The 25806-nt window shown below is 43.2% G+C and overlaps 1 non-coding gene across 1 annotated transcript; it reads right to left on the bottom strand.

Moving 5' to 3' along the window:
* Positions 1-24560: 24560 nt before the first annotated feature.
* LOC136143220 (U6 spliceosomal RNA) lies at positions 24561-24664 on the bottom strand. Its single transcript, XR_010657909.1, has one exon. It is a non-coding gene; the product is annotated as a U6 spliceosomal RNA (small nuclear RNA).
* Between the last annotated feature and the right edge of the window lie 1142 nt (positions 24665-25806).

The following is a 25806-nucleotide window of genomic DNA, read 5'->3' as shown; positions in this document are numbered from 1 at the left end:
AAGAGCCGGGGAGTTCCTCTCCTGGCCCGTGACGACCGGTCACGGGATGGAGGGTAGGGAGGGTGGTCGGGGGCTGGGGGGATGACGAAACCTGTCGAGGGGTCCAGGGAGCCCACAGGGTGGGGCTGCCTCCCGGGTGCGGACCCTTTCGCCAGTCTCGAGCGACGGTCTCCAACCAGGGTGTCTGTCTGTCCCGGTCGCGTGGCGTCGCCCCGCTACGGGTGCAGCTGTGGAAGCTGCAGGGCTGGTTTGGGTTTCGCTATGACAATTACACAGATGCTGAGCACCTGCTGGGAGGAAGCCAGGCGCTTCGGGAAACCCCTGCACTCCAAGTAGGGTTGCTAGATAAACTACAGGACGCCCAGTTACGTTTGAATTTCAGATAAACAACGAATCCTTTTTAGCATAAACATGTGAATATTCCATGGGACATACTTATACTAAAAAAAAGGATTCGTTGTTTATCTGAAATTCAAACGTAACTGGGCGTCCTGCATTTTGATTTGCTAAATCTGGCAACCCTATCTAAGACTTCCTGATCTACCAGGAGTTAATTACATTAATTACTTCCTTCATCCATTCACTCAGTGTTACGCGACGGCTAGACATAATAATTTGACCAGGATCCTCCCTTCTCACATCTTATGGGGTTTTATTATTATTATTATTAAACCTATGATATGAAGCAAGAAATGACAGTGTATCATCTGTGGTCAGAAAACGATGTCCCAGCCAATGACCTTGAAAGATGGATGTGGTTTCAGCACGCAAGGATAGGAGATGGGGAGGTTCTTTCAGGTAGCAAAAACTAAGCTATGACAGGGAGAAAACCCATCAGGTTAAGCATTAAATGTTTAGTTTAACCAAAGAAGAGGGGCACAAAGTGCTAAAAATTTCAATTAGGGACATGTTTATTGAGGATGTTGAATGTTACATAAAAGAACCACGCTTCAGTTGGTAGGAAATGGGGAGCCACCGAAAGGTGTCTGAGCGCTGTTCAGTGCACAAATGCAAGACGAAACTGTTGGGGGGTAAATGCCCTACTATTTCCTCAGTTTCCAATCTCCATTTTCTTCTTGGGATTAATAGAGGGAGAAAAAAAGGAGAGTGGGTTGAAAGCAGTGACCCCAGCAGTTTCTCAGGTATCCTAGGAAAATACTCAGGTTTGAACTGTCTAGAACCCCTATGCTTACCAAAGCCACTCTCAGTTTAGGGAATGGAATCTGGATTTCCTCACTCAATTTCAGAAAACCCTTGGACTCTCGAATTTGCGTTCTTTCGGGGGAGAATTTACACAAATGTGATTTTAAAGAAATCTGAAGGGGGAAGGGATATTTTTTCATTAGAAATGTGAAATTATTAGATTACCAAAACTATCTAAAGCAGCTAAGTTCAAAACAACTCTAAAATGACTGGCTTGAAAAAAATAGATATCAATATAAGAATTTAATCATTTTTTAAAAATTCATTTTCAAGCACGATGGAATCATTTCTCTTCACATCAACTAAAATTTCATTCTTTGTGCACCTTGCTATGTATTGTAGAACAGGTTCTAGACAAAGGCCCTGAAAACGTTTGTCTAAATAATCAGCTAAAAGTGGAGCACAACTCCTGCAATTTCATCCAGCCTAAGAAACAGGGAAAGGAGTGAATTTTTCTGTTCTTCAAAGAGTTCTAGGACATTCTTAGTTCTATTAATTTGAAGTAGACTGAAAATATTATAAATAGACTGGAACATAAAATAAATCCTGCCTCTTCCCACCCACCCCCAAGAAAACCTCAAAATCTCACAATCTTTCATACTCTATGTCTTGAGAAATAACATCCTTTTTTGAGCTAAGGGTGAACAGCTTATCCTTTAAACCTAAGACCCCTTTTCATCTGAGGTCTCAAAGGGGCATTGCTGCTCCTTATAGCCTTGAAATGCAGCAGGATAAACGCTGTAGGAAGCTTTCTCCTTGTTTCATAGACTGAGAGATTGAAACCTGGGGGTGGGCATGCGTACTCAAGGTCACCTTCTGAATCGTCAGCAGTTCTGCTTTATGAACACAGCCCTTCTGATTCAATCTTTAGCGCTCAGTAAACAACCGGTGATGTGCAGTTAACTTTTCCATTGAAGCATTTCGAGGTGGATATGTGTGTGGCAGGATAATATTTGAAGTAATGACCCATGTGTTAGCCTAAAAGAACCTCCTCCCCGACTCTTGCCACACCTCTCCTCCCAGGCCAAATAGCCAAGACTCCAGCCATCCATTGCCCTGAGGGGAGGACTCCTGGAGAAGAACCAGAAAACAAAAATGTCAAATTCCTGGTTCTTGAGTTCCCAAAGGAGAGGTCCAGATAGAAGATTTGAAAGAATATGTAATATAGTTTGCTTCCCTAACTCTGCCCCCTCCACCCCTTATTAATTCCAGCAGTAAGTTCTGAGTGATCCCAGAGAGACCACTGTGAGATGGTCTGGTCCCTGCAAATCAGCCATCAGGGAGCCCTGTGGAGGGCTCCTAAATTAAAATTAAGGATTTCTTTTCAAAAGACACAATATACAGAATGGAAAAGTGAGAGAGAAGGAGAGAATAACTTTACAGAGGAGAACCTGACAAACACTACTGCAGCCTGGTGATCAAGGTCAACATCCACAGTGACAAACCATGTTGACAGTACATACTCTTGATATGATGGGATGAGAATGGCACTCAATCTCTGTGACCTTCCTCCCCACATCCATAACCCCAGTCTAATCATGAGAAAAACATCAGACAACTCCCAATTGAGGGACATCCTACAAGATATCTGACCGGTGTGCCTCAAAACTATCAGGGTCATCAAAAACAAGGCAAGTCTGAGGAACTGTCACAGCCAAGAGGAGCCTAAGTAGACATGACAACTAAATGTAATGTGGGATCCTGGATGGGATCCTGCAACAGAAAAAGGAAATCTGAATAAAGTATGGATTCTAGTCAAGAATAATGTATCAATATTGGTTCATTAATTGTGACAAATGTGCTGTACTAATAATGTAAGTTGTTAATAATAGGGAAAACTGAGTGTGAGGTATATGGGAACTCTCTGTAGTATCTTCTCAATTTTTCTTTAAATCTAAAACGTTCTAAAAAATAAAGTCGATTAGAAAAAAACTCATAAGGTAAGTGAAAATACAAGTCACAAAATGGGAAAAGATCAATTATATCCAGAAAGTGGAAATCACTCCTACAAATCAATAAGACACCACCTGATAGAAAAATGGGCAACTGACTTGAATAGATACTTTGCAGAAGAGGAAATAGGGAAGACCAGCAACTATATAAAAAGATGCTCAACTTCATTAGTAGTCAGGGAAACGCAAATTTGAAACCACGAGATACCACGACACACCACTAGATTGGCAAAAGCCTAAAAGTCTGACCATGCCAGGTGTAGGCAAGGATGCGAATCAACTGAAACTCTCATAACATGCTGGTGGGAGTATAAATTGGTACAACGATTTTTGAAAACATTGCCTTGTCTATTAAAGCTGAAGATATACATACCCTATGACCCAGCAGTTCCATTCCTTGGAAGAAATACTATAGGCATATGCACTTACATGTGCCAGAATACACGTACAAGAATGTTCATAACAACACAGTTCATAATAGCCCCAAACTGGAAGCAATTTAAATATCCATTAACAGTAGGCTAGATAATACATTGTGGTATTGTATGTTTCATACAATGGCATGTTATATCATAATGAAAAGGAATAAATATAAATAACAGATTATGTATTATATATCACATTTATATTATATTGTATTATATTATATAGAAATAAGAAATGAACAGTATGATTCCATTTATATAAAGTTCAAAACCACACAAAAAGAAAGTATGCTGTTTAGAGATGCAGCATTGGTGGTCAAAGTATAAAGAAAGGCCAGGAAATGATTACCATAAAAATGTCATGGAAGTTACCTATGGGGCGGCAGAGAGAGGGGGATACATCTAAAAGGGACATGCAGGAAGATCTGGGGATGCTGGTCATTTCTTAATGACTTAGGTGGCTGTTGTTACACTAGCGTTCATTTCATTATTATCCACATTTTGAACACTGATGTTGTACGTTTGTGTGTTATATTTTACAATAAAAAAGGTTTTTAAAATCTAGTTTGCTCGTTTGAATCTTGAGGAGTCGTTATCTCCCTTTGACTTGGTAGGAATTATTTGTATGCGATTTCAACTTACGTTTGGAGATTCTTGTGTTTACCCAACGTGTTCAATGAGGGTGGAAGTTTCCAAAGAAAGGCCAGAGTTACGGCTGGCATGTTAACCGCTGTCTTACAAGAGATCTTAGAGATGGTATCTGCTACGGGAATTCACCACAGGGCAAAATCCAGGCTTCAGCCTCCCAGCCTGAGAACAACAGTTCTGTCAGTGTCCCAGAGGGAATCTGACACTGTGACATTGACCCAAAACAATAAAGTCGTAAGTTCTTAAAGTTGCAAATAGCATTGTGACATATGTAAGTATGTGGTAGTCTGCATATTCATGACAACCTGGTCAGTGTTTTCTCTCCAAAAATGCAAGTGACGCGGGAATCCTAGTTACTCAAAATCAACTTGGTGAGTGTGAAGCCACAGCAAATAGTTAACGAATCAGGCTCTGTGGTACCCATCTCCGCAGCTGGAACACACCCACTGGGCAGACTAGATAATTGTGTCAGACTGACAGGGCACTGTAATAAGCCCCCTTTGGGTTTGACTGTACATACCATACCTCTCCATTCGTGAGAGCTTCCAACCCCCTTCCATGGTCTTCGCCATACCTGTTTTCCTGATTAAACTCTGACTGAGACAGAGCGCAATCTTATTTCCAAGTTTTAGTGGGCACTTCATCTCACTGAGCCACTGGATACTGACTTCAGTGACTGGGTTAGTTTCTCTCCAGACCCCCCTGAAAAACCTAACCAAAAGCACCGTGTCCTCTGAACTTATGACGACAGAAGTCAGAATGTTCGTAATCTGAGGGTGAGGGAGATAAGACTGAGAAGGGGACACACAAGGGGACTTTCTGGGGTGATAGAAACATTCTGTATCTTGATCTCGACTGTGGTTACACGGGAGATATACATAGATGAAAACACAACAAGCTGTTCACTTAAGATCCGTGCATTTTACAGTAGGCAAATTACACCTAAAATATTTTAAGAGTATTCTCAGCTTGCACCTAGTAGATGAGCATATTTAAACTAACACGAATAGAAGTTGTTTAATTTTTTCATTCACTCATTCATTCATATATCCAGTGTTGGGTGTTTGCAGTGTGCTCTGTGAACACTGGGTCGTGCTAACTTGGAGATGAACCCTGAATAAATAACCTGAGAATTTACATCCCATATGAAGGCGGAAAGGGGGAAAAGCTTCTTTTCATATGGTTCAGCTCCAAGTTAGCAGGGCCCAGTGTTGACAGAGCGCATTGTAAACATACAACATTGGATATATGAATGGATGAATGGATGAACGGATGAACAAATGATGGTTTCTAGTCATACACAAAGTGTATAAGGGAATCTTCTGCTAGTGAAGTGATCACAGTAAGTTCATTTTCCAGATAATTACAAAAGGCAAGAACAAGGTAAGACCATACTTTGGCAACAACTGTTTGCAAGGCAGCTTCTGAAGCTGACAGGAGCTGGCTGGGATGCTTGGTCACCTAATCAGGTCCTTGGTCCTCTATTTCCCCCACTGACTCCCCTTCTGTCTTTTTTTTTTTTTTTTTTGGCCACACTGCACAGCATGTAGTATCTTAGCTCCCTGACCAGGGATCGAACCCGTGCCCCCTGCAGTGGAAGCGCGGAAGCCCCTCCCCTTCTATCTTTTCTGCCATGCTCATTCCACTTTGGGCCCATGGACTACCCCTCCCTCTTTCTCTTCACTACGGCCTGATTTCCCTGCCTCTCAGGACTTCTCTTGGAACTACTGGACAAAACCCAGACCCCAGAACCACGTGGCTGCTCGCCTTCTCTTCCTATAACGGGCTGCTGACTGTTGCTGTGGAAATTTCCCTACCTCTGGGGATCGGCTCTCAGCTGGGCCCCCAAAACCTGCCCAATCATCCTTTCTCCTGACCCAGTCACTGCCTCCTCTCTCCCTCCCCCACCCCCTTAACTATTTAAAGCTTCCAGCAAAAGTCTTCAAGCCCCTATCTCCCGCCTTCCCCGCCCTCCGTAGCTCCAGTCCGCTGTTGGGCATCCATCCTGCTGCCCATAATGGGAAGGAGTCTAGACTCAGGAGTGTGCATTGGTCATTACCGATCCATTACCAGCATCAGGAAACCAACTGTGCTCCCTCTTCTCCCATCACCTGTGGCAGCTACTTCCCCTTCCTTATGAATGTGGTGAGTTATGAATGAAAAATCTCCAGTCTCCAGATACCCTCCCTCAACCTCAGAGGGCAACACCAGGAACTCTGCACACAGCAGCCTGTGGGGGCGTCCTGCACTGACCCACTCCCGGTTGTTAGTGAGATTAGTGAGAGCCGAGAGGGGAGCGTGGGAGCCTGGCTTTGCCCCATCACTGCCCTCAGGCATGCACCCCCATCCCCCCCACACACACACACATTTTGAGCGTCCTGAGTTCCAGTGCGCGCTGGATGGCGTGCCCAGGGCTGGGGAGAGAAGGGCAGGTCAGACTCAGCCTCGTGTTCCTAACCCACCCGGTGTTCAGACTCCTGCTCTGGTCTTTGCTTCCACTTTTGTTCACTGTCAGACTGTCTCTTGGTGCCCGGTTCGGCCTTCTAGTTACAGATGGTTTGCTTGTTTGAGTACATTTTAAATCTGAGAATAGTTTGAGGTGTACAGAAAAGTTGCAAAGATAGCACAGAGAGTTCCCACATACCCCACACCCAGTTTCCCCTATTGTTAACCTCTTACGTTAGTTTGGTGTATATTTGTCACAACTAATGAACCAATATTAACACATTATGATGAACTAAAGCCCATACTTTATTCAGATTCCCTCAGTTTTAACCTAATCCAACTGGAGTTTTGATTCATTTCCTTCCATCGTCTTCTAAATTTGCCTTGGCCTGAGCATGGATGGTCTCGGTCTGCAGCCCCACCCTGACTCCACTCCTGCGCAGCCGCAGTGCTCTGCATCTCAACCAGCAGCTGAGCCTCAAGCCTGAAAGCCCCGGTGACTTGCAGTTCTGACCTGCACCTGTATCTGGAGCTATCGCATTATCTCCTGCAACCACTGCATCCTTCCCTCTGGACTCCTGTTAAGTCTATTTGTATCAAGTTTTACCAAACTGGAACACTTCCATACATATTTGGCTTGATCAGAAGTGATTTGTTTGCAAGTGACCTTAACAAAAACAGGGAGTCTTTATTGGTAGGATGTAAGGGTATATAACAACAGTGCTGGATAAAGAGTTCCTGTTATCCAACTGACTGTGATCTTGGACGAGTGACTTGACCTTTCAGGGCTCAGTTTCCTCATCTGTAAATGTGGAAAATTGTGGTGTCAACCCCATAGGTCATGCGACGATTGAAGTTAATACGCATAGGGCTTCCCTGGTGGCGCAGTGGTTAAGAATCCGCCTGCCAATGCAGGGGACACGGGTTCAATCCCTGGTCCGGGAAGATCCCACATGCCACGGAGCAACTAAGCCCATGCGCCACAACTACTGAGCCTGTGTGCCACAACTACTGAAGCCCGCGCGCCTACAGCCTGTGCTCTGCAACAAGAGAAGCCACCGCAATGAGAAGCCCGTGCACCGCAACGAAGAGTAGCCCCGGCTCATTGCAACCAGAGAAAGCCCGCGCACAGCAACGAAGACCCAATGCAGCCAAAGATAAATAAATATATAATTTTTAAAAATTAAAAAAAAAGTTAATATGCATATAGCACTTAGAACTTGGCGCGTGAGCATTCAGTCATCCTTAGCCATAATAATAAAGGTGACGATGATGATGGTTATAAAGGTGTCTCAAGGAAGAACCAAGGAAGAGCATCAGAAGTAAGACAGAAAAACAGGAAAGGAGGTTCCTTTTTCAAGGCTACGAGGTCTCTCTCTTTCCTGCTTTTCTCTAAGTGTTTGATACCTTCTTCTGTCCTCTGAAGATTGGGACACAGGCTACAAACTGAAGCTGAAGTTCCTAGTGCCTTCAAGCTAGGAGGCTCAATGTTGGTGTTCACGCTGCAAATTTCCAGAAGAGAAAAACAGAGAAGCCGCGCCCGGGTAAGGCAGCCTCCAGGGGTCCTGTCACTGGTGGTATGTGTAGGGCCAATGGATTCCTAGGGCTTCCCCTCCCAGACTGAGGAAGTGGCAGGTTCTCTCAGGGGGTGTCATAGTTATCTACTGCTGCATCACAAATAGCCCCCAAATTTAGTGGCTTCAAATCATTAGCTTTTATAATCTCTTAGGGTTTCTCTGCGTCAGGAATTTGGGAGCAGCTCAGCTAGGTGGTGTCCTGGCTTGGGGATCTCTCATGCCACTGCCGTCAGATGGTGGCTGGAGGTGTGGTCATTTTGAAGGCTTCTGCACTCATGTGTCTGACACCTGAACTGGGAAGACTCAAACAGCTGGGAGTTGGCACAGATGGGCATACTGGGTATCTTCCTCTCTCTATTTCTATTGATACGTGATCTTTCCACATGGAAAGATGTCTATATGATCATTCCACATGAAAAGATGTCCACATGATCATTCCAGCATGGTGGCTTCAGGGTAACCAGATGTCTTACATGATGGCTGAGGACACCAAAGGCTCAAGTGTGTGTCCCAAGAGGGAGAGAAAGCCAGGTGGCAGCCATCCTGCATTTTATGACCGGGCCTTGGAAGGTCAGTGAGCATCAATCACTTCCTTGCTCACTTGCTCATCACATCACTTGCTTGGTCAAGGAAGACAGAAAGATCTGCCCAGATGGCCAAAAAGCACATGAAAAGATGCTCGACATCACTATTTATTAGAGAAATGCAAACCAAAACTACAATGAGATATCACCTCACACTGGTCAGAATGGCCATCATCAAAATGTCTACAAACAATAAATGCTGGAGAGGGTGTGGAGAAAAGGGGACCCTCCTACACTGTTGGTGGGAATGTAAATTGGTACAGCCACTATGGAGAATAGTATGGAGGTTCCTTAAAAAACTAAAAATAGAACTACCATATGATCCAGCAAGCCCTCTCCTGGGCATATATATATTTAGAAAAGATACATGCACCCCAGTGTTCACTGCAGCACTATTTACAATAGCCAGGACATGGAAGCAACCTAAATGTCCATTAACAGAGGAACGGATAAACAAGATGTGGTACATATATACAATGGAATATTACTCAGCCATGAAAAAGAATGAAATAATGCCACTTGCAGCAACATGGGTGGACCTAGAGATTATCATACTAAGTGAAGTAAGTCAGACAGAGAAAAACAAATATCATATGATATGACTTATATGTGGAATCTAAAAAAATGGTACAAATGAACTTATTTACAAAACAGAAACAGACTCACAGACTCTGAAAACAAATTTATGGTTACCAAAGGGGAAAGGTGGGGGGAGGGATAAATTAGGAATTTGGGATTAACATATACACACTACTATATGTAAAATAGTTAATCAACAAGGACCTACTGTATAGCACAGGGAACTCTACTGAATATTCTGTAGTAACCTATATGGGAAAAGAATCTGAAAAAGAACAGACATATGTATATGTGTAACTGAATCACTTTGCTGTACACCTAAAACTAACACAACATTGTAAATCAACTATAATATAAAATAAAAATTAAATTAAAAAAAAAAGAGGGACTTCCCTGGTGGCACAGTGGTTACAAGTTCACCTGCCAATGCAGGGGTCGTGGGTTCGAGCCCTGGTCCGGGAGGATCCCACACGGGTGCCCAAATAAGCCCGTGCGCCACAACTACCGAGCCAGCGTTCTAGAGCCCACGAGCCACAACTACTGAAGCCCACGCGACCAGAGCCCATGCTCCGCAACGAGAAGCCACCGCAATGAGAAGCCCGCGCACCGCAACGAAGAGTAGCCCCTGCTCGCCACGACTAGAGAAAGCCCGCGCACAGCAATGAAGACCCAACGCAGCCATAAATAAATAAACAAACAAATAAATAAATAAAACAGTAAGAAAAACTAAAAAATTGTTAACACTTTAATAAAAAAAAGCAAGAAAGGTCTGCCCAGGTTCAAGGGGAGGGAACGCAGCACCCCCACCCCCACCCCCACCCGTCAACGGAGGCCTGTCAAAGTCACACGGGAAGAAGAGCTTGTGCGTTGGCATATTTATTGGCGTGACCGTCTTTGGAAAATACAATCCCCAACAGGGGGGTTGCACACAGATGAGGAGACAATGGCTGCCATATCTAATATAATACTATCTAATGTATTTTAGCCAAGAATATATTATAAACATTTCTCCACATAATTATTCTTCCCCAACATCCTTTTCTAACAAGCTTTAAGTTTTAAAATTCATGTTATCAAAGTAATACATACTCATAAAAAATTCAAAACGCAGAAATGCATAAAGAAACAATGGAAGGTCCCCCCTTCTCTTCCTGCTAATTATTCTCTAGGGGTAACAATAAATTTTATATCTGTTTAGACTTTCCTTTATACCTATTTAATCATATATATGATTTTTTTTAAATTAATTAATTTATTTATTTTTGCGGTACGCGGGCCTCTCACTGTTGCGGCCTCTCCGGTTGCGGAGCACAGGCTCCGGACGCACAGGCTCAGCGGCCATGGCTCACGGGCCCAGCCGCTCCGCGGCATGTGGGATCTTCCCGGACCGTGGGTTCAGGGCTTCCCTGGTGGCACAGCGGTTGAGAGTCCGCCTGCCGATGCAGGGGACACGGGTTCGTGCCCCGGTCCGGGAAGGTCCCACCTGCCGCGGAGCGGCTGGGCGCGTGAGCCGTGGCCACTGAGCCTGCATGTCCGGAGCTCCGCAACCGGAGAGGCCGCAACAGTGAGAGGCCCGCGTACCGCAAAAATAAATAAATTAATTAATTTTAAAAAATCGTGTTATATATTCTTGCTTATTTTACTTTAAAATGGTTTAGCTATCTTGCTGTAGCAGGAAGTGATGTGTCATACTCTTTTTAATTGGTGCATAGTATTCTGTTGTCTGTGTTATGATGTCTCTAATTTACTTTAAGGACGGGCAGTGTGTTATAAAGTGTGTGTTATTTAGTTTAAGCTATGCTTTCAGGGCCAGTGAGCTGCTCTTTACAGGAATTCCCACTCCAGGAGCGGCGGCCAACTTTAACCAGAAAAGTCCCCCTCCACGAGCTTCATCTATTTTTACCTCCCATCAACACTAGATTCTGCTAATTAGCAGAGTGACTGTTCAAGTGAATCTACACAACGGATATTCCCAATGGGCTCTTACTGTTGAATTGAGAAGTATTCAAGGTATATGGCTTGGCTGAACTATTTTAGAGCCACTCTCCGAACTTGCACAGACAGGGCAGTTGAATCTGGGCAGGCATGTAGCTTGTGCTCAGGGGCACGTCCGGCTAGATCTCTAAGGAGGCCTTTGTCCAACCATGAATCTGGATTTTCTGGTTGCCTGACGATGCCTTCAAAGCTAATAGAATCCTGCTTCTAGGGTGCTGTAGCCTCCGCCTTAAATGAATCTTGCATGCGAGGACCGAGCTGGGACTCCTTTGGGTACACAGAAGAGGTTGTACCACTGTTGCTTAGGCCTGCTTGTTAATTTCTACCTGGCTTATCTGGGCCTGAGACCTGCTCTTGTTACAACCTGGTGGCTAGGTGGGGAATAGGTAGGCCTCACCTACCTTGGACTAATGGCAGTTACAAGAGAGCCTCGTAAGACTACCTGACCAAATTGACCTTGGTCAGTTCACAACATTATGGATCATAATTTATTTTCCCAAACCCATTTCAACAGACATTTAAAATGCTTCTAGGGGCTTCCCTGGTGGTGCAGTGGTTGAGAGTCTGCCTGCCGATGCAGGGGACACAGGTTCGTGCCCCGGTCCGGGAAGATCCCACATGCCGCGGAGCGGCTGGGCCTGTGAGCCATGGCCGCTGAGCCTGCGCGTCCGGAGCCTGTGCTCCGCAGCGGGAGAGGCCACAACAGTGAGAGGCCCGCGTACCGCAAAAAAAAAAAAAATGCTTCTAATGTTTTGCCTTTACATTAAACATTGCAGTGCCATCCATTTCACAAAACGTTTGCATAGATTTTTTTAACATAATAATTGCATACTATTTCATTGAGGGGATGCACCCAAATTTATTGATCTAACCCCCTATTTTTGTATCTTCGGTTTTGGCAGAATCCAAATCAGAACCTGGGTCTGGTTGGTGGAAGCCCAGGTCTTTTCTAATGCTTTGAAACAGAATTTTCTGGAAGATGGAACCTGGGAGTAAAGTGCCAAGGAGCTAATAATGGACGTTGTTCTTTTCCCAGTTCCTGTTTGGGGATTCCATCCAGGACCTCAACTGACTTTTCACCTCTCTGGGTCTGCTCACAGTGATTCCCCACCCTTGTTACGGGTATGATTTTCTGAACAAACATAAGAAATCCTGTTGTTACAGAATCTAATTTTCAAACCCAGGAAGGTGCAAAGCTCAGATCGTCAGTATATGGAGTTAAATATAACCTCATGCACTGAGCTATATATTTAACGTCCTAATTAATAATTCAGAGCATCAAGTGCAGTGTGGAAAGATATTATGTCTGCACTGCCTGTTTGTGGGAAAATCTGCTACCGTAACTGCATTCCACTCACCTTTCACCCACCAACCAAAAAGCAAACCAGAGACATTTGCCAAGAAGTGGCAAGCATATATTAATGACAAAGGGCAGGAAGACAATTATTCTCATTTACCGGTGATAACACGAATGAACAGGGAAGGACTTCTTTAAATGCTGTTTTCTGAGACAATGGAGATTTGCTATGGATTTTGGCCTTTGTTATAGTGTTTTATAGTCTGTGTTCCTAAGAACTGGGTCAGATTTTGCATTATGTCTGTAATTTATTTTGGAGTGCCTGATATTTCCATTCCTATAATGCCATGCTAATACAGGAGTTTTTAAGTTAGAGGAGTTTTTTTTTTTAAATTGAAATAACAACTCTCCCCCCTCTAGACCATACATTCTATACACAGTTCAATGTGACTTAGTTCTTTCAAAATGAATTCATCTGTAATCTCCCCTCCTGCAGAGTTCATCCTCCCACTCCACATACCTTTTCTCCCCTGGCCCAAGGCAGCCAAAAGTACGTTCTATCTTTTCTGATCCTCCAGAGTACTTTATCATTCTTTACCTTATACAGCAAGGCGCTTCCTTAGTTGGGATTTTAATTTGTTTCTAGGTAAGAGAAGTTGCTTGTTAAAAGCTGTCTGGGTCCTGTTTATAAGTTTATCCAGTACAGCTTTATTTGTAATTTTAAAAGATTGCAAATAGCCTGAAAGTCTACCAATTAGAAGACTTTCGGTGGGCTTCCCTGGTGGCGCAGTGGTTGAGAGTCCGCCTGCCGATGCAGGGGACACGGGTTCGTGCCCCGGTCTGGGAAGATCCCACATGCTGCGGAGCGGCTGGGACCGTGAGCCATGGCCGCTGAGCCTGCGCGTCCGGAGCCTGAGCTCTGCAACGGGAGAGGCCACAACAGTGAGAGGCCCGTGAACCGCAAAAAAAAAAAAAAAAAAAAGAAGACTTTCGGTTAAATAACTTACAGTACATTCATGCTTTGGAATATTCTGCAGCTGTAATAAGAGCAGAAAGCCCTATGGATTGATTGTAAAGATATCCTGTTAGGTGAAAAGAAAAAAAAAAAAAGGAAAAGATATCCTGTTAAGTGAAAAAAAATCAAGGAGCAGAACACTGTGTATTGTATGCTACCATTTATGTAAAAAGGAGGGGAATATATATATATATATATATATATATATATATATATACACACACACACACATAGAGAGAGAGATATTGGCTTGTATGGACATACAAATATTTCTGAAGGAAACACAAGAAACTGATAAAATCGGTTGCTTTTGGGCAGAGGATCTGGGTGGCTGAGAACAGGGGTGGAATGAAGACTTTCTCTTATATATCCTTTGATAGCTTTTGAATTTCGAACCATGCAAATGTATGAGCTGTTTGAAAAATAAATGAACAAGACGAAAAGTAAAAAGCAAACAAAAGGAAGGTGAAACAACACGGGCTGTGTAGGGGGAGGCAGCAGGTCACTTTGGTGTTGACTTTGGTTCCAAGGGGTCCTCAAGCCACCTCTCCTAGCTATGTAGATGCGTGGTGACAGATAGCTCAGGGGAGGGGTATAACAAGACCTTTCTTTGTGGCTGGATATGGCCTCTCCCAGGAGGCCTTGGTATGCAGAGACTATCCCAGAGCAAACCTGTGTGGCACTCAAGAGATTCCTGAGATTATAGGGAACTGGCTTGAGTCCTTCACTTTTGAGCAATCTCCCTTCTCTGATGGGTTCAGAGGGTCCGGGCGGGGGGCTGCTGGTTGGGGAGGGGACATGGGAACTCTTGGGGAAGTGCACCAAGAAGGAAGAAGCTTGACTAGGTTCAACACCTTGGCATTGACCATTGCTGGGGAAGGTAGATTCTGGTCAGGGGTGGGGCTGGGCCTGCAGGCCCCCAGGTCTGTTGTGGAAACAAGGGCCGAGTGTGTCAGGGGCAAGTGAAGAGCCATATACTGGGATCCAGCTCTTGGCATCTTATCCCAGGGTCCCCCCAAGGGAGGGGGTTGGCTCTTCCTTGGAGAGCCTCTGGGGCCTGGACAAGAGCTGGACTCGCAGTGAATTAGGGTGGTTGGACTGAACCAGACCACTGGTTTTCATCAGCAAAACTCAGGGGCAGCCATGGCAGTAAAGATGGTGCCTGCTGGGGGACTGCTCAGATTTCTCTAGTTCTTTCTCCTCCAGGTGTTGAAGCGTGGCTAGGATGGCACCAGACTGGCACCTTGGATAATTTATCAGGAGAGGGGCCCCAAGAGAGAAACTGGGCTTTTTATTAATCTGGGTATGTGAACACTCAAGCAGTTAATTTGAATATATCAGTGACTTGAAGGGGAGCAGAATTTGTCACCCCAAAATATGTCTCTTCGGCATAAAAATTATTTTAGACTGATTATTTTTAAGAAAGAGCAGTCATAGGAAGAACTCTGAAAACAGAGTAGAAGTTACCTTTTCGTAAGAGATATTTATAAGGGAAATGCCCATGTATAAGGGTGTCTCCCTCTCTGTACCAGCAAGAGAAGGATGGCCTAAATCTTTACAAACTCTTATCAAAGGAGAAGGTAAGGACCTAAATCTGGGTAACAACCTTCCCCTTGTTTTCTTTTCTTTTCTTTTCTTTTCTTTTTTTTGGCTGTGCTAGGTCTTCGTTGCGGCGCGTGGGTCTCTTCTTTGCAGGTTTCTCTCTAGTTTTAGAAAGAAATTTTCTCACGTGGGTTTAGTTGCCCCACTGCATGTGGGATCTTAGTTCCCCAACCAGGGATGGAACCTGCTTCCCTGCATTGAAGGCGGATTCTTAACCACTGGACCACCAGGGAAGTCCCCTTCCCCTTGCTGACTGTGCTTTTCCTGATAATCTCCCATAACTGACTCCCCCCAGCATCTGCCTTTGTCTTTAGCTGGAGATGGGATTTAAGGTGGTGTCTTGGGCCATTGTGGGGAGTTACTCGGTTTTCCTGGGGCTCTCCTATGTACACAGGAGGTATGCATATTACTAAACTTCTCTGTGTTTTTCTCCTGTTAATCTGCCTTTTATTACAGGGGGGTTCCTCAGCCAAGAACCCAGAAGGGTAGAGGGAAAATGATTTTCCTCCCCTACAGACTGAATGACCTTAAGGTATCATTGTTAGTTATTTTGGGAGTGATATTGGTATTGCGGTTATGTTCACAAGGATTCTTTCTCTTTAAAAGATAGGTATTTGTGGATTTGAAGTATTTGTGGATAAAAGAATATGATGGCTGGGATTTGCTTCAAAAAATTCAGTAGGATCCTATAAGGGAAAAGAATCTGAAAAAGTATATATAATATATATATATATATATATATATATATATATATATATATATATATATATATCTGAATCACTTTGCTGTACACCTGACATTGTAAATCAACTATACTTCAATTTTTTAAAAAGTAAAATGGGTTAGGGAACTCCCTGGCAGTCCAGTGGTTAGGATTCCGCACTCTCACTGCCGAGGACCCCGGTTCAATCCCTGGTCGGGGAACCAAGATTCCACAAGCCACACAGCATGACCAAAAATAATAATAATAAACTTAAAAAAATAAATACAATAGCTTATATATAAAGCCAAAAAAAATTCAGTAGGGAGGAGGTGGGGGAAGGAAAAAGTGGGTGGGGTATAGATGAAGCAAGATTGGCCGTAAATGGATACTAATCACGCTGGGTGATGGGTACTTGGGGGTTCTTTATGCTTGCTAATCTCTCTCCTTTTGTGTAAGTTTGAAAATGTTAAATGTTAAAAAAAAATGTTAAAAAAACAAAGGCCATGTGAACTTATTTAACCCCAAACTGGTAAAACCTGTCCTACCAAGTTTGCATCTATACTGTCTGTTCCTGGGCTAGGTTGATCTTTCTGATCTCCTCAGCTCCCTGAAGTGAAGAGCTTGTTTAAACAGCTCTCCGGCTCAGTGCCTGAGTTTCTCGCTGGGCACATGGAGGCAGCAGAGCGTAGAGGTTTAAAGGAAGAGTCCTGGGCACACGGCCAGAGCTCCCATCTGGGCCCAGCCATTTAGTAACTGGGCAAGTTACCTAGCTTCTCTCTGCCTCAGTTTCCTCATCTGTGCAACAGGAATAAAAATAATCTACCCCACGGGCTGTTAAAAGGATTAGAACAAGATGCTATACAGACTTTTAGTATAATGCCTGATATATAAAAAGGCTCAAAAATGTTGATTATTGGGTCTCCCTGGTGGCGCAGTGGTTGAGAGTCCGCCTGCCGATGCAGGGGATGTGGGTTCGTGCCCCGGTCCGGGAGGATCCCACATGCCGCGGAGCGGCTGGGCCCGTGAGCCATGGCCGCTGAGCCTGCGCGTCCGGAGCCTGTGTTCCGCAACGGGAGAGGCCACAACGGTGAGAGGCCCGCGTACCGCCAAAAAAAAAAAGTTGATTATTATTAATATTAGGCACTCAAAGAGTATGTATTAAATATGAATGCCTGGGTGAATAAAGGCAAGTGAGAGACAGGATTATTACCAAATCTATCATCTTGTAATTTGTCTTATTTTTAAAAATGTATTCGAATAGCACAGGGAATTATCTACAATACTTGTAATAACTTATAATGGATAAAAACCTGAAAAAGAATACATATGTATACATATGTACAACTGAATCGCTTTGCAGTACACCTGAAACTAACACAACATTGTAAATCGACTATACTTCAATTAAAAAAAATTAAAAAAACACATTCGATATTTTCTAATGTCCTCAGTCTTCAAAGAAAGCTTTGAAATTAGTTAAAATTTGCCATCCTTCTTTGTGGTTTAACTCACATTTATTTGGGGCTCTTATTGGCAATAATAGTGGGCATCCAGAAGAATTCATTGTGAAAATGTATTATTCAGCATATACTTTTTGGTCTTCTATGGTCTCAAACTTCAAGAATTTCTTAATGAGAAATGTGAAGTTTATACATTTGGCTACTTTACTGTTGAGATTAGATACTTGTTAAACATAAAACGGGGATATATTTTTCCTACGCTTTATTGATTTAAAAAATTAATTCAATTAAGACTCAGTTCTGGGAGGAGGGGGAGATGGAGAGTTGTCCATCAATGGATATAAGGTTTCAGTCACACAAGATGAAGAAGTTCTAGGGAATTCACTGGCAGTCCAGTGGTTAGGACTCGGCGTTTTTACTGCCGAGGGCCCGGGTTCGATCCCTGGTTGGGGAACTAAGATCCCGTAAGTCACGCAGCACAGCTTAAAAAAAAAAAAGAAAAAAAGATGAAGTTCTAGAACTCTGCTGTACAGCATTGTGCCTGTAGCTAACAATACTGTATTGTGCACTTAAAATTTTAAGAGGGTGTATCTCGTGTTAAGTGTTCCTACCACAATTTTAAAAAAGAGACTCAACTTCAAAGCTTCCAGGCAGAAGTCTGTTCATTCGTAAGTTTTGCAGTAAGCAGTAAGCATCAAGAAAGGTGCTGGGCTCATGAAAATACTGTCACAAACATAAGCTTTCTTAGTCTTGGCCAAAATGTTGCAGCTGAAGGAATGTACAGCCTCACGGGGGTGGAGTCACTTGGGACCTCATCCCTTCCGAATGACCAGGATAGCGTCCCTCCTCTAACCTTTGTGCTAGGAAACCAGCCTTCAAAATAAGACAGTGGTTTTCTGTGACCTACTGCTCCCTATCAAATCATCTCAAAACTTAGTGACTTAAAATAACAATTGGGACTTCCCTGTGGCGCACTGGTTAAGGCTCCGTGCTCCCAATGCAGGGGGCCTGGGTTCGATCCCTGGTCAGGGAACTAGGTCCCACGTGCATGCCGCAACTAAGGAGCTGGCGAGCCGCAACTAAGGAGCCCGCCTGCTGCAACTAAGACTTGGCGTAACCAAATAAGTAAATTTTTTAAAAAAGAAAAGAATGCTCAGCTCTCTGAGCCTCAGTTTAAAAAAAAAATAACAACAATCATTTTAATATTATTCCTCATGGTTCTGGGGGTTAACAGGGCTCAGCAAAAGGGGAGTAAGTAGGAAGGTTACACAGTACAAGCGTGACAACAGAGGGGCAACAGTTTGGAGTGAGGGCAGAGTTGGCTACAGAAGTGACATGGGGACTTCCCTGGTGGCGCAGTGGTTAAGAATCCACCTGCCAATGCAGGGGACACAGGTTCGAGCCCTGGTCCAGGAAGATGGCACATGCCGCAGAGCAACTAAGCCCGTGCGCCACAACTACTGAGCCTGCGCTCTAGAGCCCGCAAGCCACAACTACTGAGCCCGCGCTCTAGAGCCCGCAAGCCACAACTACTGAGCCCTCGTGCCACAACTACTGAAGCTCGCGCTCCTAGAGCCCACGCTCTGCAACAAGAGAAGCCACTGCAGTGAGAAGTCCGCACACTGCAACGAAGAGTAGCCCCCGCTCACCGCAACTAGAGAAAGCCCACGCGCAGCAACGAAGACCCAACGCAGCCAAATATAAATAAATAAACTAAAAAAAAAAAAAAAAAGAAGTGACACGGAAGCCTGGGAGATGCTGGCAAGTAGAGATTACAAACAAAAGCCGAGGGGCTGGAGGTGGGGCCAGAAACACACGCCCACGTCCTTTCTGCTCTTTAGACACGTTAGGCTGGTGTGGTGTGGTTTTAAAATAGGTTTACAAATCCTTGGACACATTAAGAGATGGAATCTAATTCCCCTCTCTTTTAACATGGGCTGCCCTTAGAGATTCGATTCTAATGAATAGAATTTGGCAGAAGTGATGCTCCGTGACTTTTGAGGCTAGATCACGAAAGCCTGTAAGACTTCTGCCTAATTCTATCCCTTTTGGAACACATGTCTTTAGAGTCCTGAGCCCCCATATAAGAAGTCGGTTACCCTGAAACCACCATGCAGAGAGACCATATAGGGATAGAGGGATGCCCGAGGGTCATAGCCATACCAGCTGCCAGGTGTGCTAAGTCTTCCCAGTTCCGGTATTGGACATATAAGCAAAGAAGCCTTCAAGATGTCCCCAGCCTCAACAATTAATAGACATAGATAAAGCATTGTGCCCAACAGAGAATACATATTCTATTGAAACAACTGTGGAAAATTTATAAAAATTAACCAAGACTTAGCTTTCAAAGAAAATCTGAATATATTTCCCAAAAGATATCCTATAAGCCATATTATCTGACCATAAAATACAATAAAATTAGAAAGTAACAAGAACAAATAGGTCCTAACACAACATTGTAAATCAACTATACTTCGATTTAAAAAAAAAAAAAAAGAACAGCCCAAATACCTCTATCTTTTGGAGATTTGAAAATATCCTTTCCCTCACCTAAATCAGCAAGAATAAGCATATGTTTATGTAGGAAGGGGAAGATGCAAGATTAATGGTAACTGAAAGGGAATCCTTAAAACAGGAAGAAGAGTTACTAAAACATGGACTGAATGAAAACTTTAAAAAACAAGTAAGGAGAATGTATTTTTAAAATATTCTATGATGGTTGGTTAATTTGGAGGCTCAGCAACCAAGCCTCTTTCCACATTTCCACTCTGTCATCCTCAGTTGTCGGTGCCTCCCCTCATGCTCACAAAATGGTTGTATCAGCTCCAGGCATCACATCCTCACACAACATTCCAAGGCCAGAAGGGAGGAGTCTTATCTCTTTCCTTGTGCTCCTCTTTGAAAGGAAAGCCTCCCAGCAGACTTCTCCATCTTAACCTTTGGTCAAAATTGCATCACACTTCCTTTCCTGAACCAGTGCCAGGCAAGGGGAATGGAATTACTGCGATTCGCCAGGATTCACCCCCAGCTCCACTCCTGGGATGGGGAGGGGCCCAGCTTTTCCTGAGTCGAAAAGCCTTCCATGAATGAAAAAAATCTGGATTTTGTGAGAGAATGGCTGTGGGGTAAGAGACCAATAATGATAGTCATAACCTGCCCCTTGAGACTTGCATCAAAACTTAATATATTCTTTTTCCTTTTAAAGTACTTCACCTGTATGAATGAACAGAACATTCTCAAATATTAATAGATTTTAAAAACATTTTTATTGGCATAATTGCTTTACAATATTGTGTTAGTTTCTGCTGTATAACAAAGTGAATCAGCTGTATGTATACATATACCCTCGCTCTTGCATCTCCCTCCCACCCTCCCTATCCCACCCCTCTAGGTGGTCACACAGCACCGAACTGATCTCCCTGTGCTAGGCGGCTGCTTCCCACTAGCTATCTATTTTACATTTGGTAGTGTATATATGTCCATGCCACTCTCTCGCTTCGTCACAGCTTACCCTTCCCCCTCCCCATGTCCTCAAGTCCATTCTCTACATCTGCATCTTTATTCCTGTCCTGCCCCTAGGTTCTTCAGAACCATATACTTTTTTTAGATTCCATATATATGTGTTAGCATACGGTATTTGTTTTTCTCTTTCTGACTTACTTCACTCTGTATGACAGACTCGAGGTCCATCCACCTCACTACAAATAACTCAATTTCATTTCTTTTTATGGCTGAGTAATATTCCATTGTATATATGTGCCACATCTTCTTTATCCATTCATCTATCAATAGACACTTAGGTTGCTTCCACGTCCTGGCTATTGTAAATAGTGCTGCAATGAACATTGTGGTACATGACTCTTTTAGATTTATTAAATAACATTGCAAACAAATTAAACTTTCAAAGCCAATGAACTTAAAAATTTCCTGGATATTCTGGTACCACACAAAGACTGTACAATTTCAACTTAAAATTCTAAGTCTACATCAGTTACATATTTTAAGTTAGAATCACATGGCTTTTACTTGAATAGGCTAAATCTTCTTAAACATTACAAGTACATAAAACGCCTGATTTGCCAAGATTCTTTATAAGAAAATATGGGCTACTTTTAAACATTTCTAAAGTTAATTTGAAATCTTTGCTGGGTCAAAAGATGTTATCCGCTAAGGAACAAGGTTATCATCCCAGTGAAATTAAGTTACTTTTGACCAGAAATTTTGGCCACACATGAGCTCTGGAAAGGCAGAGAGCAGGGCAATTCCTCTCACACCCGCTAAGGAAACCATTATATCATCTTCTCAGCATGTTTGAGGTTGCAAAAAGAATCTGCATTGACATTTAGAGCTGCTGTGTCAATGATTCTATAACTCCAGGGGGTGGTCATGGGTCCCTGACATTACCTAATTCTTCAGTTTTCTCACCTAATTCAGCAAGCACCCCCCTAGGCTGAGTACCCCACTAGAGTCTTTGTTTCTTGAACTCTTAAAAGGTACGTTCATATTTTCCTGCCTACGTATAAAGACCTTTGAACTTTACAGGAATTCTGCATTCTTTCATGGTATCAGGACCACTCAATACTTCCAGATATTAAAATGATATTCAACCGAATTCTGGAAATCTCACATGGTTTGTCTGATTTGTGATCACAGCACATAAGGTCCATTCTACTGGTATTAAATACCATTGGATTGTGTAGGAAATATTTTAGAAAGGTGACTCAGTTTGTGATCAGAGTAGATCAAGTGTTGTATTATAAACGAGGAAGAAAACAGTAAGGTGGGAGGAAGGGATGGGAGGAGAGGGAGTGACAGACACAGGGTTTGTGCCTGATTAGGGCTTTACCACCTAGAAGTGGAAACGGGGCTTGATTCCAAGCATCCCAGGGCAGCTTGGAGAAGGGAGAGATGCCATCTTCTTACAACTCACAGGGCTCACAGGGTGTGCTTGCACAGATGGACAGACCACCCACCACTCATCTCTGATTGTGGGTTCTGATTGATCTGTTTCTCTCGCCTCCCTGGAGAGAAGCAATTTGCTAGCTGGGCTTTGGCAGGCTTCCTCTGCAAGCCACCCTCCTTGTGATCCCTTAGTGTGCTAGCCAGGGGTCATTCGAGTTTTGTTATTACCCAGGAATACGTGTAGCACAAAAAGAGAGCCTGAATCTTGCCACAGAGAACCTGGCTCTGGGGGTGACTGTCTGGTGGGTTTCAGGATGCTGTGGCTGCGGATGTGGGTTGCTCTTCTAGCGTGACAGATGCTGCTGCTAAAATATTCTTTCTTGAGTCTCAGACCTTCCTTCCTTCCTGCAGAAGTACATCCTTTAAGGAGTTCCTTAAGTGAAGGTCAGTTGCTGGTAAAACTCCGTTTTTGTTTTCTAAAAATGTCATTTTTTCACCTTTCTTCTGGAATTATCATTTATCTTGGCATAAAATTCCAAGTTGATGGTTATTTTCTCTCAGCACTTTAAAGATAGCATTCGGTACAAAGAAAATTCAATGGGGAAAGAAGCATCTTTTCAACAAATGGTACTGGAACAACTGTATATCCACACGCAAAAGAATGAAGTTGGACCTCTACCTCACACCGTATACAAAAATTCACTCAAAGTGAATCAAAAGACTAACTGGAAGAATTAAAGCTATAAAGCTCTTAGAAAAAAAATATAGTGGTAATTCTGCACGACCTTGGATTTGGTGATGGATTCTTTGATATGACAGCAAAAGCACGCGTAGCAAAAGAAAAAATAGGTAAATTGGACTTCACTAAAGTTAGAAACTTTTGTGCTTCAAAGGACACCATCAATGAAGTGAAAAAACCCGTAGAATGGGATAAAATATTTGAAAAACATATACCTCATATGGGTCTAGTATCAAGAATATATAAAGAACTCTTACAACTCAATAAAAAGACAACCTGATTAAAAACAGGCAAAGTGCATAGCACACAGATATCAGCTCCGTACTTTGTGACCGCCTGGAGGGGTGGGATAGGGAGGGTGGGAGGGAGGGAGACGCAAAAGGGAAGAGATATGGGAACATATGTATATGTATAACTGATTCACTTTGTTATAAAGCAGAAACTAACACATCATTGTAAGGCAATTATACCCCAATAAAGATGTTTAAAAAAAAAAAACCTAACACATATATATGGAATAAAAAAAAACGGTCATGAAGAACCTAGGGGCAAGACAGGAATAAAGACACAGATCTACTAGAGAATGGACTTGAGGACATGGAGAGGGGCAAGGGTAAGCTGGGACAAAGTGAGAGAGTCCATATATACACTACCAAAGGTAAAACAGATAGCTATTGGGAAGCAGTCACATAGCACAGGGAGATCAGCTCGGTGCTTTGTGACAAGCTAGAAGGGTGGGATAGGGAGGGTGGGAGGGAGCGACACGCAACAGGGAGGAGATATGGGGATATATGTATATGTATAACTGATTCACTTTGTTATAAAGCAGAAACTAACACACATTGTAAGGCAATTATACTCCAATAAAAACGTTGAAAAAAAACAGGCAAAGTATTTAGAGAGACACAACTCCAAAGAATATATACAAATGATCAATAAACACATGAAAAGGTGCTCAACATCATTAGCCATGAGGGAAATGCAAGTCAAAGCCACAATGAAATATTACTTCACACCCACAAGCATGGCTATAATTAAAAAAGATAATAATAAGTGTTGGATTTCCCTGTGGGTCCAGTGGGTAAGACTCCATGCTCCCAATGCAGGGGGCCCGGATTCAATCCCTGGTTGGGGAACTAGCTCCTGCATGCATGCCACAGCTAAGAGTCCGCACGCCGCAACTGAAGATTCTGCATGCTGCAACAAAGATCCCGCGTGCCGCAAATGACCCAGTGCAGCCAAAATAAATAAGTGAATAAATATCAAAAAAACAAGTGTTGACAAGGATATGGAGAAATTGGAACTCTTTTTTAAAAATATAGAATAGGGAATTCCCTGGTGGTCCAGTGGTTAGGACTCTGCACTTTCCTGCCAAGGGCCTGGGCTCAGTCCCTGGTTGGGGAACTAAGATTCCACAAGCCGTGTGGCCAAAAAAAAAAAAAGGAATATTTCATGAATTTTCATGTCGTCCTTGCACAGGGGTCATGCTAATCTCTGAATCATTCCAATTTTAGTATGTGTGCTGCTGAAGTGAACACAAATTAGAACTCTTATACATTGCTAGTGGAAATGTAAAATGGTGTAGCTGCTTTGGAAAACACTTCGGCAGCTCCTCAAAATGTTAAACAAGAGTTACTCTATGACCCAGCAATTCCACTCCTGGGTAGATTCCCAAGAGAAATGAAAACATATGTCCACACAAAAACTTGCACACGAATGTTTACAGCAGCATTATTCCTACCAGCCAAAAGGCAGAAACAATTCAAATGTCCACCAACTGACAAGTGGATAAATAAAATGTAGAATATCCATGCAATGGAATATTATTTGGCCATAAAAAGGAATGAAGCGCTGATACATGTTACAATGTGGATGAACCTTTAAAATATTATGCTAAGTTAAAGAAGCCAGTCACCAAGGACCACATATTGTATGATTCCATACATATGAAACGTTCAGAATAGGCAAATATATAGAGATAGAAAGTACGTTAGTGCTTGCCAGGAGCTGTGGGGAGAGGGGAATAGGGAGTGACTACCAATGGGCAGTGAGCTTTTTTTTTTTTTTTAATTTTTTGGCTGGACTGTACAGCATATGGGATCTTAGTTCCCCAACCAGGGACTGAACCCCCACCCCTTGCATTGGAAGCATGGAGTCTTAACCACTGGACCGCCAGGGAATTCCCAATGGGTTTCTTTTTCTTTTTTTTGCGGTACACGGGCCTCTCACTGCTGTGGCCTCTCCCGTTTTGGGGCACAGGCTCCGGACGCACAGGTTCAGGGGCCATGGCTCACGGGCCCAGCCGCTCCGCAGCATGTGGGATCTTCCCGGACCGGGGCACGAACCCGTGTCCCCTGCATTAACAGGCGGACCCTCAACCACTGCGCCATCAGGGAAGCCCCCAGTGGGTTTCTTTTTAAGGTGATGAAAATGTTCTGGAATTAGTGGTGATGGTTGCACAATTTTATGAATATACAAAAACCATTTAATTGCATACTTTGAAAGAATGAATTACATGGTATGTGATATATATAATTTTTTTAATATTTTAAAAAATTTATTTATTTTATTTATTCATTTTTTTGGGCTGCGTTGGGTCTTTGTTGCTGCACGTGGGCTTTCTCTAGTTGAGGCGAGCAGGGGCTACTCTTCATTGCAGTGCGCGGGCTTCTCACTGCGG

The sequence above is a fragment of the Phocoena phocoena genome, chromosome X, assembly GCF_963924675.1.
Source record: "Phocoena phocoena chromosome X, mPhoPho1.1, whole genome shotgun sequence".
NCBI lineage: Eukaryota > Metazoa > Chordata > Mammalia > Artiodactyla > Phocoenidae > Phocoena > Phocoena phocoena.
Note: the sequence above shows the minus strand (reverse complement) of the source record. Positions and strands in the feature narration are given on the sequence as shown.